Source organism: Canis lupus, chromosome 32, assembly GCF_003254725.2.
Source record: "Canis lupus dingo isolate Sandy chromosome 32, ASM325472v2, whole genome shotgun sequence".
In the NCBI taxonomy this organism is placed as follows: domain Eukaryota; kingdom Metazoa; phylum Chordata; class Mammalia; order Carnivora; family Canidae; genus Canis; species Canis lupus.
The window spans coordinates 6435438-6449780 of NC_064274.1; the positions used below are offsets into that span (position 1 = coordinate 6435438).

Sequence of the window (14343 nt, forward strand, 5' to 3'; positions counted from 1 at the left end):
AAATGTAGTTTCTGATTCAGAAGATCTGGTATTCGACTTGATGTTGAATTTCTCACAGAGGGATCCCTGGGTGGCGCAGGGGTTTAGCGCCTGCCTTTGGCCCAGGGCACGATCCTGGAGACCTGGGATCGAATCCCACGTCAGGCTCCCGGTGCACGGAGCCTGCTTCTCCCTCTGCCTATGTCTCTGCCTCTCTCTCTCTCTCTCTGTGTGACTATCATAAATAAATAAAAATTAAAAAAAAATTTCTCACAGAGCCCAGGTGATGTTGCTACTGATCTCTGTGTATCACACTTTAAGTATTTAGGCTTCATACAGATTTCTAAATTATACCTATGCGTAGGCCTGTTAGCACTGCTCTCTTCTAATGGCTTGATACAATAAACTAGATCAAGCAAGAGAGTATAGATGAATTAGAGAAGGTCTGTCATCATTAACAGAACCACAATCTCTCAAAGAGTTAAGCAAATTGGTTATGGATCAGTAAGGATGTATACAAGAGAGCAAAGTAATGCAATAAGCCTAGTAGACACCAAAGCACTATGCAAGTGGCTACTTCCCAGTTTTTGCAAATTGTCTTTCAGAACTGATGTGTAAAGCAAAAGCACCGTTCTTAAAGGACAAATAGAATGTTAGCAAGGAGTTATGTGTACTTACAGGACTGACTAGATAGTACACTTAAATGTTTATTTAATTGAATATGTATGTACAGTAGGGACCTATGTAATAAGCCTTTGGGATAGTATCCTAGTAAATGGGCAGGTAAATAGTGCTTTGCTAAACCTGTTGTGTTAGTTTCTCATGGTTGCTGTAACAAGATTACCACAAACTTAGTGGTTTAAGACAGTACAGATTTATCATGTTACACTTCTGGAGGGTCAACTCTGAAATGGATCTCATGGAATTCAAAGCAAGGTTTTGGCTGGGTTATGTCCCTTCTGAAAATTCTAGAAAAACTTTTCTGCCTTTCCTAGTTTATAGAAGCTACCCACATTTCCTGGTTCATGGGCTTTTCCTCTGTCTTCAGAGCCAACCTCATACCATCTTCAGGCCAGTCTCTCACTCTCTGACTTTGACTTTCCTACTTCCTTTTGCCTTTAAGGATCCTTGTGATTGTATTAGGGCCAACCGCATAATCCAAGGATAATCTTCCCGTCTTGATTCTTTTTTTTTTTTTTTTTTTTTTTAAGATTTTATTTGTTCATGGGACACAGACAGAGAGAGAGAGTCAGAGACACAGGCAGAGGGAGAAGCAGGCTCCACACAGGAAGCCCAATGCGGGACTCGATCCTGGGTCCCCAGGATCAGGCCCTGGGCTGAAGGTGACGCTAAACCGCTGAGCCACCCAGACTGCCCATTGATTCTTAATTTAATCATGTCTATAGTGCCTTTGCCATATAATGTAACATTCATAGGTTTTGAGGTTTAGGATATGGATATCTGAGAGTGGGAGAATTTTCCCCTTTACCATACTTGAATAGCACAAACATTTCTAATAAATGCCTTTATAGGTTCTAGGCTACATAGGAATGAAAATTTGTAATGGCTCCACTTTTGTTTTGAAATTTATCAGTAATGGTGTTGGATGAAATCTATAATATTTAAGATGTGACCTTTTTAAGATTGTTGTTGGTGTTTAAGGATTGTGCTGGTATGGAGGTTGGTAAAGACAGTTTAGGGGCTGGAGTTTTACCTTAGAGAATGAGATATTTGGCAAGGTTTTGAATTAGACTAAGGGGAAGAAAAGATCTCAGACTAAACTATTTTTTTTTAAAGATTTTATTTATTTATTAATGAGAGACACAGGCAGAGGGAGAAGCGGCGGACTCCTTGCAGGGAGCCCAAAGTGGGACTCGATCCCAGGACTCCAGGATCATGCCCTGAGCCAAAGATAGACGCTCAACTGCTGAGCCACCCAGGCATCCCTCAAACTAAACTTTATATGTTAGGAAATATGAATTAGACAAATCCTTGATCCTATAAATAATATTTATTTGAAATAGCAGATACCGATTTAATTGAAAGTCAAAATGATAAAAAGATTTTAATTGCATTTATTTTTAAAGATTATTTGTTTAAAATAATTTTTTTTATTATCCCGGGACCCATGAGATCATGACCTGAGCTGAAACCAAGAGTTAGACATTTGACTGAGCCACCTAGGCCCAAGTGCCTATTTTTTAAGATATTATTATTTTTTCCTAAAGAATTGTTTTCTTTCTTTCTTTCTTTCTTTTTTTTTTTTTTTTTTTTTTAAGATTTTATTTATTCATTCATTCAGAGAGAGCGAAGAGAGAGGCAGAGACACAGGCGGAGGAGGAAGCAGGCTCCATGCAGAAAGCCTGATGTGGGACTCGATCCTGGGTCTCCAGGATCACACCCCAGGCTGCAGGTGGCGCTAAACCTCTGCGCCACCGGGGCTGCCCTAAGATATTATTTTTAAGCAGACTCTACACCCAATATAAGTCCTGAAGATATTATTTATTTATTTATGTGAGAGAGAGAACATGAGTGGGGAGCAGAGGGACAGAGGGAGAGGGAGAAGCTGGCTCTGCATTGAGCAGGCAATCTGTTGCGGGGCTTGATTCTGGGACTCCAGGATCATGACCTGAGCAAAGACAGATGCTTACCCCACTGAGCCACCCAGGTGCCTGCATTGTGGGACTTGAACTCAACCCCAAGATCAAGATTCGCACACTCCACAGACTGAGCCTGCCAGGTGCCCTCTTGATTCCCTTTAAAAACGTAATCCTGCTTGTATACTTTTCCTGGTGTTTAATAAATTTTTTTGAGATATATTTTATGTTAAAACACTTTTAGAAATGGATAATGTATTCTTGATTATTTAACAATGGTTGTAATTTACTCTTTTATGTTCTTTTATATTTCAGCAGTATATTTTAGGGGATAATAATTGGGAAATGTTGAAGTTGACATTTCTTTCTCATGAAAACTGCTATGTTAAGTTTATGGTCTTTCCAGGAAGAGAGCTCGTGTCGTCTGATAGTATATCCCAACTTCAGTTTAACATCCATTTGAATTATTTAACATCCATTGAAGTATTATTGCTTCTCATGTTTTCAGCATGAGAAGTATATGATGCCCATTCTGCCCTCAATAGGAAGCTACTAAAAGACAACCGTCAAGGCACAGCAAATTAGAAACTCTTTCTGTCTGTGCTGTTTATTATTGACACCAGTAACTCCAATTGAGTCATATTCCCTGTCTTCATTCACTCTATGAACTTAAGGCTTTTTCACCTGCAAGGATGAGGTAATAGGATCTGTTGTGCTTATAAGGTGGCGATGAAGACTGAATGAAGTGGAATGCAAAAGACTTTGAAAATTATAAAGTTCCATAGAAACAGTGATTATAGGTGCACCTGGGCGGCTCAGTGGTTGAGTGTCTGCCTTTGGTTGAGGTTGTGATCCCGGGGTCCTGGGATCGAGTCCCACATCCGAGCCTGCTTCTCCCTTTGCCAATGTCTCTGCCTCCCTATCTGTGTTTCTCATGAATAAATAAATAAAATCTTAAAAAAATAAAAGAAACAGAGTAACGCAAGAAGTGCCAGATTAATACAGAAAGCGCTTGTGAAGAGTCACTAAGGAAAAGTGACTTTACTGAAACCCACCTGCTTCACATTTTTTTACCATTTTTTTTACCTCCACCTTTGCTTATGACCCAAGTCAAAAATATGGTAAGAACGGGACCCAAAACATGTCTAATCTCAAATAATTTGTGGAAGCATTGGAATGGCAGGACTTTCTTGAAAAGTAGCTGTTGGTGGTTTGTTTAACATTCCTCCAAACTTTCCCTATTGCTTAGTACTGTTTCCCAAAGGGAGATATACCCATAATGGTATGTGAGAGGATTTTTGTTGGTTCAACCAGAAGCAAAGGGAAGAGCCTTTGGAGAATCACTGTACTGGGTCTGAGTATATCAAGAAACGGATGGAGGGATGCCTGGGTGGCTCAGTGGTTGAGCATCTGCCTTTGGCTCAGGGTGTGATTCTGGAGTCCTGGGATTGAGTCCCGCATTGGGCTCCTTGCATGGAGTCTGCTTCTCCCTCTGCCTATGTCTCTCTCTCTGCCTCTCCATGTCTCTCTTGAATAAATAAATAAAATCTTAAAAAAAAAAAAAAGTGGATGGAAAGCACTACTGATCTGAATTTCTGGTCTCTTATTCCAGATCATTTTGTGTCACAGCACTTGCATAATCTTTCCTTCCCTCTGTCACATTTATTTGAATACCTATCATGTGCCAGGCTCTGCTAGGGATCCAAAATCCTTAAGACCCAGCCATCATCCTCATGGAACCTGGTAAGGAAGACAGGTATATAAATGAGTTGTCTTTGCATCATGGAATTCCTTTGTGGTTTCCTGTTGGCTAAGAGATAAAGTTTCAATTCCTGAACTTCAGTGAACAGGTTTTTTTTTTTTTTTTGAACAGGGTTTTCCAATTTCCTATCCCACTATTCTGTTACACGTTTTTTTTTTTTAAGATGTTATTTATTCATGAGAGACACTGAGAGAGAGAGGTGGAGACACAGGGAGATGGAGAAGCAGGCTCCCTATGGGGAGCCCAATGTAGGACTTGATACCAGGACCCCAAGATCATGCCTTGAGCCGAAGGCAGACGCTCAACCACTGAGCCACCCGGGTGTGCTCTGTTACACTTATAGCTAAACATGCCTATTCAGGTCATGTTCTTTTATGCCACTACTGTTCCTCCAGCTTGGAATGTAATACTTTTTTCCTCTCCAAGTGCAGGTTGGTTCCATGTACTCATTAACTTAAATATTTATTGTGCTAGGTCATGGGAATACATAGGTAAGACTTGACTTCTGCTCTTAAAGAACTTTGTTTAGGCAGGAATTTTAGAGTCCTCACATTTTTATGGGGCCATGCATTTGCCGCTGCAGCATGTGCTGCCTTTGTTTTGTGTTGTATTTGTGTCCTTAAATACTTTATTTATATATTAGAGAGAGAGAGCGTGCGTGAGTGGAGGCTGGGGGCAGAGGAGAGAAGCAAACCCTCGCTGAGCAGAGGGCCAGATGCGGGCTCATTTCTAGGATTCTGGGATCATCATGGCCTGGGCCGGAGGCAGACTTAACCAACTGCACCACCCAGGCACCCCTTTTTAAAATTTTAATAGCATCTGTTTAATTTCCTTATAAGATAGAAAGCCTGGTAGGTTATTAGGGTAATGGCCTACAGTTATATAGCTAAACATTGTACATATGAATTGATTGGGACCCTGTACAATCTAAAACCTAGAAATTCAAAATCACATAAGGCATTCAGTCGATGCTTTGTGATGGTGGTATGATGCATTCCAGAATGGGCATGGCTGAGATTAAGTTTCTCCTAGCCTCTGCTATCCTTGCTATTTCAGAATTCCTTAAGATGCTACTTATTTGAACACATGCAACTTAACTGCAGTGTTTCCAGGGTGACATTAGAATTTCTATTAATCCAACATTTCTTTTTTTTTTTAATTTTTTTTAAAGATTTTATTTATTTATTCATGATAGTCACACAGAGAGAGAAAGAGAGGGGCAGAGACACAGGCAGAGAGAGAAGCAGGCTCCATGCACCGGAAGCCCGACGTGGGATTCGATCCCGGGTCTCCAGGATTGCGCCCTGGGCCAAAGGCAGGCGCCAAACCGCTGCGCCACCCAGGGATCCCATAATCCAACATTTCTAAAACCTAGAAGTCCAAAGAAGAAATGAGCTAAAAATGGACATTAAAGACTATGAAAGAGGGGTGCCTGGATGGCTCAGCCAGAAGAGCATGCAACTCTTGATCTCAGGATTTTAAGTTCAAACCCCGTTGAGGGTAGAGCTTACCTTAAAAAAAATCATGAAAAATGGAAGTTTTATTTTTTATATTTTAAAGATTTTATTTATTTATTCATGAGAGACACAGGAAGAGAGACAGAGGCAGAGGGAGAAGCACTCCATCCCAGGACCCTGGGGTCACAACTTGAGCCAAAGGCAGACACTCAACCACTGAGCCACCCAGGCACCCTGACAGATAGAAATTTTATTAACAACTAAAATTAAGTTGAAAAGCTAAATTATTAACCTACGTAAACTTATATCTGTTACTGTGAGGATAGAGGAATTATAAATTGCAAACATTACAGAAGAATATAGCTTAGAGAGTGAATGTCTTCTTTTGCTCCTGCCACCTAGAGTGACCATTAAGAATTTGGTGAACGTTCCTTCTGACTTTTTCCAATGCATACAATAATTGAGATTATTCAAAGAAATGTAGTCTGATCTACTCCCCAGGCACCAATTATAATATACAACACTTTTTAAATATGTAGGTAGGCCTCTCTCTTGCTCAGATAAGCTTTTTTTTTTTTTAAGATTTTATTTATTTATGAGAGACAGAGAGAAAGAGAGGCAGAGACCCAGGCAGAAGGAGAAGCAGGCTCCGTGCAGGGAGCCTGATGTGGGACTCGATCCCAGGTCTCCAGGATCAGGTCCTGGGCTGAAGGCGGCGCTAAACCACTGAGCCACCTGGGCTGCCCCCAGATAAACTTTTTAAGGACAACCTGTATTTAGCTCTGAGAAGTCCTCCCTTGTATGATGATTCTTAAAATTTTCCATTCTTACAGCTTACCCCCATGTTACCCCTTAACTAAAGAAAGAAAGACATTCTTTTTATAGTAAAAGCTTATTTCTGTGTGATACTTTGGATTTTCATATTTATTAACTCAATTTTTAATTTTCAAAATTGGCTTTGGTGGAGGTGGGAGGGAGTCAGGGATGAGGAAGCCAGCCTTCTGTGAGCCTGTTGTATCCAGTTCTCCATCACTCCTGTTGTAAAGTATGTGTGGATAGTCAGTAGCCCTGTCTTCAGAGGCCTTCCTGGGGCCTCCCGGGACCTCTTCCCAGGGGACTCCATTTCAGAAGCGTGGATTTCTTTTCAAAGACAGAAGTCTTCAATACAGAAAAGGAGGATTCTTTGTCCTCAGGGTGTGTACATGAGGGCTGCATTAACTTGATTATTTTTTTCAATAATTGATTATGTGACCTTCTAACAAGTTCTTTAAGTCTAAAAAGTGTGCGACTGACACCCTTCACTGAGTAAAGAGACACTAAGATTCATAATTTGGAAACTAATGGTAATCATGGCAGTGGGACCTGGGTGGGACTTTGGAGAGGAGCCATGGTCAGGCCAGTGTTGGGCAGTTCACTTGGTATGCTCCAAGAGGCTGGCTAACCCGTGGGCTAGGCCTTGTAGGTTCAGTTAAGCTCATTAGATCCCTGTAGCCAGGAGGATGAAACTCCGGGATCTGGCTCTTCAAACCAAAAAAAAAGAAAAAAAAAGACCCGATTGATAAATTGTTACTGTAGTCTGTTTGTATTTAACCTTTATATGCGTGTATAAAAATGGAAGAAATAATAGCAGTTGTTTCATAGGGTTATGAGATTTGAAATGAGATCTTTTAGACCATTCATTAATTCATTGAATAAATTTAGAGTGCTTGGTAGTTCAGGGAGAAGGTCCATGCTAAAGCTATGGATTTGAGGATCATCAGCAATAGATAGTTTTTAAAATCTTGAGATTAGATGAAGTCACTAAAGATTGACTATAGATAGAGGTGCCTGGAATAACAAGGCTCAGTAAATGTTGGCAGTTACTCCCACTCTTACTATAACTGCTTGTATTATTGCTACTATTTATTATAAATGTTACAGAACTGCCCCGTAAACCCAAATCTCCCATTTTCTTAATACAAATGTATTTGAGAAACCAAAGGTTTATTAGAAATTTCTGTAGAGAATACCAGATCCAGGGAATTGGGTGGTCCCAGTGAGAAGTGCTCCCTGAAGTCATCCATCCACAGAGTTGGATAGGCTTAGGCATGGGTTTTGATAGCCTGGATTTGAATCCTGCCTTTACTTCTATACCAGCAGTGAAACCTTTTTTGGACCTCAGCTTCTTCATGTGTTCAGAGGGGTCACCTCATAGGGATGGCAGGTGGATTCAAAAAGGTAATTGTTAGGGTACCTGGGTGACTCAATGGTTAATCCTCTGACTCTTGGTTTTGGCTCAGGTCATGATTCACGATCTCAGGGTTATGAGATTGAGCCCTGCGTTGGGCTCTCTGCTGGACGTGGAGCCTGCTTAAGCTTCTCTCCCTGCTCTCTTTCTGGGGTACAAAAAAAAAAACCAAGTCAGTTCCTTCCATTTTCCTTCCACTGCTTAGGGGCTAGAACTCTAGGGCAATCAGGTTACCTTCTCTGAAACTCCAGAGATACTGATATCTGTCTCTGTGTTTCTTTTTTATTATTATTATTATTATTTTAATTTTTATTTATTTATGATAGTCACAGAGAGAGAGAGAGAGAAAGAGAGAGGCAGAGACACAGGCAGAGGGAGAAGCAGGCTCCATGCACCGGGAGCCCGATGTGGGATTCGATCCTGGGTCTCCAGGATCGCGCCCTGGGCCAAAGGCAGGCGCTAAACCACTGCGCCACCCAGGGATCCCCCCTTTATTTATTTATTTATTTATTTATTTATTTATTATTATTTAATTGTTATTTTTAAAGATTTTATTTATTTATTTATGAGAGACACACAGAGAGAGGCAGAGACACAGGCAGAGGGAGGAGAAGCAGGCTCCATGCAGGAGCCCGATGCAGAATTCGATCCCGGAACTCCGGGATCACGTCCTGAGCCAAAGGCAGACGCTCACCTGCTGAGCCACCCAGGTGTCCCTGTGCCTCTTTTTAAAACCATATCCCAGCTACTAGCCCCTTGTAATGATAACCTTTCCTTGTGTGATGTGATTCATTGCAGTTAATTATAGTTTATCTTTCTTAAATTGATCTCCTTAATAGGATTTAGAAGATAATTTTTTCTTATCTAGCAATGCATTTATTAATTCAATTTCAATGTAGATGATGAAATCTAATGTTCATTCCTAAAAGCTTCTGATTTCCAAGGGGAAGGGTTACGTCCCTACTTGCCCCATTGAAGATAGAGCCTCTGTGGCCCCATATAGCAATGAGAGCACGAAACTTCTGGTAGTTGCTAGTATGGTCTTCAGGAAGGATATTTAAGGAGCAATTTTAATACCACAACTGCTGAAGGTGTCTGACAGATGGCATTGGACCACTCCAAGAAGTAGCAAATTCCCATCATTGAAAGTGTCCAAGCGGGTACAAACTTACAATTATAAAATAATTAAGCCCTGGCTTGTAATGTTCAGCATGGTGACTATAGTTAATGATACTGTTATTGTATATTTGAAGGTTGCTTAGAAAGTAGATCTTAAAAGTTCTCATCACAAGAAAAAATTTGTGGTGATGGATGTTTAATTAGGCTTATGGTCATTTCACAATATTATATGCATATAACAAATCACTATGTTGTACACCTGAAACTAATATATGTCAGTTATACCTCAATTACAAAGATTATATACTGTCATTGCAGAAAATAGTCATGCAAAAAAGTTTTTTCCTTGCAATTTCCTGACCCAGCGAGAAACTTTGTAAATAGCCATGTTCCCCTCGATTTTGTTCTGTGCATTAGATATTCCCTAGGATGGGTTTATGTAGTATATTTGTAACCTGTTTTATTTCTTATTTAGAGAATGTGATTTGTTTCTTTTTTTTTAATTTTTTTTAATTTTTTTTTATTTTTATTTATTTATGATAGTCACAGAGAGAGAGAGAGAGGGGCAGAGACATAGGCAGAGGGAGAAGCAGGCTCCATGCACTGGGAGCCCGATGTGGGATTCGATCCTGGGTCTCCAGAATCGCGCCCTGGGCCAAAGGCAGGCGCCAAACCGCTGCGCCACCCAGGGATCCCTGTGATTTGTTTCTAAGACCCATCAAGCCACTTAATTTTCCTTTGCTTTCTACTTCTGAGATTAATAGAAAAATAGTCCATCAATACTGCCTTTGTGTTGTTTAATCTTCTGGCTGAAAAAGTTTTATTTGTTTATTTTTACTTTTAAAAATATTTTATTTCATTTTTATTTGAAATAAGGCAGGCACCCCTGGATAAAAAAGTTTGAAGTTCTCAAATACTTGAAATCATTTGTTATGCTGTAGTGGTTCGGTGGAAGGCTTTTAAAATAGTTTCTTTAAATAGCAGTACTCTAAGTATTACCCATTGCCTTTTTATTATCCATTTTCCTCAAAGGAGACTTGGGTAAACATTACAGCAACTATTTTATTCTTATTGATTCTATGACCTTTTTATTGAAACAATCACTTGACCGTAGAGCAGATCCATATTTGGACTTCTAAACATTAATGAGGTGCCTTCTTTAATTAGATGTTCAGGACACCTGGGTGGCTCAGTGGTTTAGAGCCTGCATTCGGCCCAGGGCGTGATCCTGGAGTCCCGGGATCGAGTCCCACATCAGGCTCCCTGCATGGAGCCTGCTTCTCCCTCTGCCTCTCTCTCTCTTTCTGTGTCTCTCATGAATAAATAAATAAAATCTTTAAAAAAAAATTAATTAGATGTTCAGAAATGTTGTGGCCCTTCAGGAGCCTTAATGGGGCTCTTTCAGAAAGTTACCAGTGAGCTACGTGGAATAATAAAATTCCTGTTTCTATAGTATCCCCTCCAGCATTTAGTGGACCTTGACCATAGTCTCCTGAAAGATGAATACTCTTATTTAGTTTTATGGTCTTTTGTTATGTGTACTACTTAACCATATCAGTGCCTTAGGTGCTTGGTGGACCAAAGTATTTCACACATTTATAGAACCCTGGGTTTATTGCAGCATTTTTTAATACTATAATATTCTGGAATTACCCATAGATGGCTTATGACTGAAGTTAAAACATTTGTCGTCACAGTTTTTTCTGGAATTACTTTTATTTTATTTTATTTTAAATTTTTATTTATTCATGATAGTCACACACACAGAGAGAGAGAGAGAGAGAGAGAGAGGCAGAGACACAGGCAGAGGGAGAAGCAGGCTCCATGCACCAGGAGCCCGACGTGGGACCTGATCCCAGGTCTCCAGGATCGTGCCCTGGGCCAAAGGCAGGCGCCAAACCGCTGCACCACCCAGGGTTCCCTGGAATTACTTTTAAAGCCTGAAAATGTTCAATGGGTAGGGTTGGGTGATAAACATTAGGTTTACAAAGTCTGTTTTTATTAGAGCATTCTTATGCATTATCAAAACACATACAATTCATATAATTATTGGTTCTTTAAAAAATAAGCAACTTGAAGGCATTTTATTTATCTTATAAAAAAAGTTGCTCAAAAAGTATGTTGAAAGAAGAGGATAAAGTCTTCATGATTTAGTTATTTGCGCCATGTACTTTTATATGATGCAATAACACTTTTGCACTAAAATCGAAGTCTGCTATCATGTCAGTCCCAAGTAGTCTTGATACTCCACAGGTTATACTAAGTTCTGCCTTCATTGCCAAGCTTGTGTGTTTACTCAGTGCAGATGGTAGTTTTAGGTCTAGGGGAAAGGGGCAAATTGGATGATCAGGAATTCTGAAGTAATCTCTAACTTTTATTTTTATTTATTTCTTCACGAGACACAGAGAGAGGGGGCAGAGACACAGGCAGAGGGAGAAGCAGGCTCCATGCAGGAAGCCTGACACAGGACTCAATCCCGGGTCTCCAGGATCATGCCCTGGGTTGAAGGCAGTGCTAAACCACTGAGCCACCCAGGCTGCCTTAATCTCTAACTTTTAAAGCTTTTCCTAAAAGTTTACAATTATTTAAAACCTTGCACCCTTTATTTCTGTGAGTCCTCTGAGGAGAGAGGCTGTGTTCATAACTTAGTTATCAGAGGTGTCTGGCACTCAGTAGGTCCTCAGTAAAAGTTGAACGTATGAATTGATTGTCCTTGTGATTTATCCTCTGGGAACTTCTCTGCTATTATTTATTACTAAATTTGGGTCAAAGGTGATCCTTGCCCAGTTTAAATGTTTGTTTGTGCTGGAGAATATAGTAAGTGGTAAGATCTAGGTGCTTTCTATCTCTGATTGCTACAATGACCATGCTTGGTACTAACATTCCCATTTAGCAGATGTGAAAACAGAGGCTTGGAGAAGTTAAGTTGAACACAGCAATAAAAGGCAAAAGGTAGGACCCAGTCTAGCATACTGCCTAGAGTCTGTACTCTTCTCTTCTCCCCCAGAGGTGAAGGACTTGGGCTCTCAGGATTCACAGGCTCTTCATAAATTGTTTTTGGGACTAGTAAAACTGGATATGGGAAGTTGGGCTTTGTGAAGCACAAGGTAGTCTGTAGCACTGCATGCATTTTTTTTTAAGGTTCTTTTAAAAAAATTTTTTTTTAAGGTTGTATTTATTTTTTCATGAGAGACATTAGAGAGGGGGGGAGAGACACAGGCAGAGGGAGAAGCAGGCTCCCTGTGGGGAGCCCAATGTGGAACTCGATCCCAGGACCCTGGGATCACGACTTGAGCCAAAGGCAGATGCTCAACCACTGAGCCACCCCAGATGCCCCATTGTGTTTTTATATCTTTTGAGTATTTCGACTTTTCAGTTATTGGGAGGCCCTGAGTCTAACCAACATCCCCCACTCCCTGGAATGTTTCCAGTTGAGAGTTGGGGAATGGAGATAGGACATTGGAGGAGGATGACCAAGTGAGAAAGAAGCAGGTAGAGGATGAGGGATCAAAGTTGGCTTGTTTTTTAATTGTGAGACGTTTTAAATAAGGAAGAAAAAGGATTAATGTAATGACCATGAACCCACCACAAAGCTAATTAGATTTTATATTATTTTGTTTCAGATCTTAAAGAAATGAAATATTAGATATAGCAGATTCTTGAGTACCTCTCATTTTGTTAGTTTATTTATATTAGAGTTTATATTCATGTTTGTTATTATAATTTCAGTACATTGATTTTTAACTGCTATATATTGATTTAGAATATGAATGAATATAGCTGAGTTTATCTGTTCTCTAGCTGATGAAGATTTAAGTTGCTTCCATTGATTTTTGTTACACCCAGTGCTGCAATAAACATTTTTCTACTTTCCTTTTTGTGCACATATGTTAGAGTTTGTGGTATGTGCTGAGGAGAGGACTGGCTGTGTGTGCACAAAATCTTCAGTTTTTCTCCATCCTCTCAGAGGGCATGCTTGAGTGGGGCAGGGGGAGCAGCTTTCGTCCTACCACAGTACATGAGTGGGGCAGAGTAAGTAGGTGAAAGGAAGGATAAGGAGGGTCACGATGTAGGGCAGGATGAGAAAACCAAGTATTTAAAGAAAAGCAGAAGTATATCAGTATGGAAAAGGAATGTCTTAGAGAAAAAGCAAGCTGTCAGTCTCAGCTCTTCATTTTCCTTCTTTGAGATCAGGAATGAGTTTTTATTGAGCTTAAACAAGACTCTTCTGTCAAGTACGCCGAACAGTTTACTTGTTGTATACTATTGAACATGGGGAATGATCCTTTACTTACTGGGATGCCGCATGAGAACCAGCAAAATTGAATGACTTCTTTATTTTTACTAGGGCAGGTGAAATTTGAATAATGTATTATGAAGAGAGGTAAATGCTTCAGCCCTACTATTTATTCATTCATTTTTCTTTTTTTGTTGTTGATATATAGTTGACAAACGCTATTATATTAGTCTCAGGTGGACATTGGAACCTGAGACATATACATTATACATTAGGAAATGATCACAATAAGCTTAATTATCCATAACCATACAAAGTTATTAGTGTTATTGACTATATTCTCTTTGCTGTACTTTATATCCCTGTGAATTATTTATTTTGTAACTGGAAGTTATAAAGGGCATTCAGTAATATTTGAATAAATAAATAAGTGAATGAGTTTAAATACACAGATTCCTTGAGCTCTACTTGATTATATGGTTTTCCTTAAAATATAAGACCTCTGAGTTGTATACTTGGGGTCTACACTCCTAGTGTATTCATTTTCTGCTTTTTTAGATGGGTTATTGCTAAGACTGTTGCAGTCATCACACTCTAGGATTGTACAACATTCTGCTCCTCCTCTACTTGTCTCACCCATTGCACCACATTGCAAGTCTTCATTTGCCTGCCATCTTCTTGTCCCCCCACTAGATTCCTAAGCTTATTGAGAAAAGGGACTCAGATTTATATTTTTCTTTTTGATTCTCTTTTCCATGCCCTCTAGTGGACACTGACATAATTATTGAGTGTGCCACATTTGATCTGAAAAGGTACATATGCTCAATTGTAAGTAAATAAAAATTTTGACCTAAAAGAAATCACCTTGCCAACGTATGGATTACTGACAGGGTATTTATTTTTGAGTTGTCTTGCCCGTCACTGTCTTACATGTGTTCTATAGGTAGTCTGATTAACAAGAAAGA

The 14343-nt window shown here is 39.8% G+C and overlaps 2 protein-coding genes across 6 annotated transcripts in view; both read left to right on the forward strand.

The window, feature by feature from the left end:
* Positions 1-14343, forward strand: part of LOC112646486 (uncharacterized) — a 264641-nt gene that overhangs the window by 138168 nt on the left and 112130 nt on the right. The gene's annotated exons all lie outside the window — the stretch shown is intronic.
* ENOPH1 (enolase-phosphatase 1) overlaps positions 1-14343 on the forward strand; it is a 42494-nt gene that overhangs the window by 5826 nt on the left and 22325 nt on the right. The gene's annotated exons all lie outside the window — the stretch shown is intronic.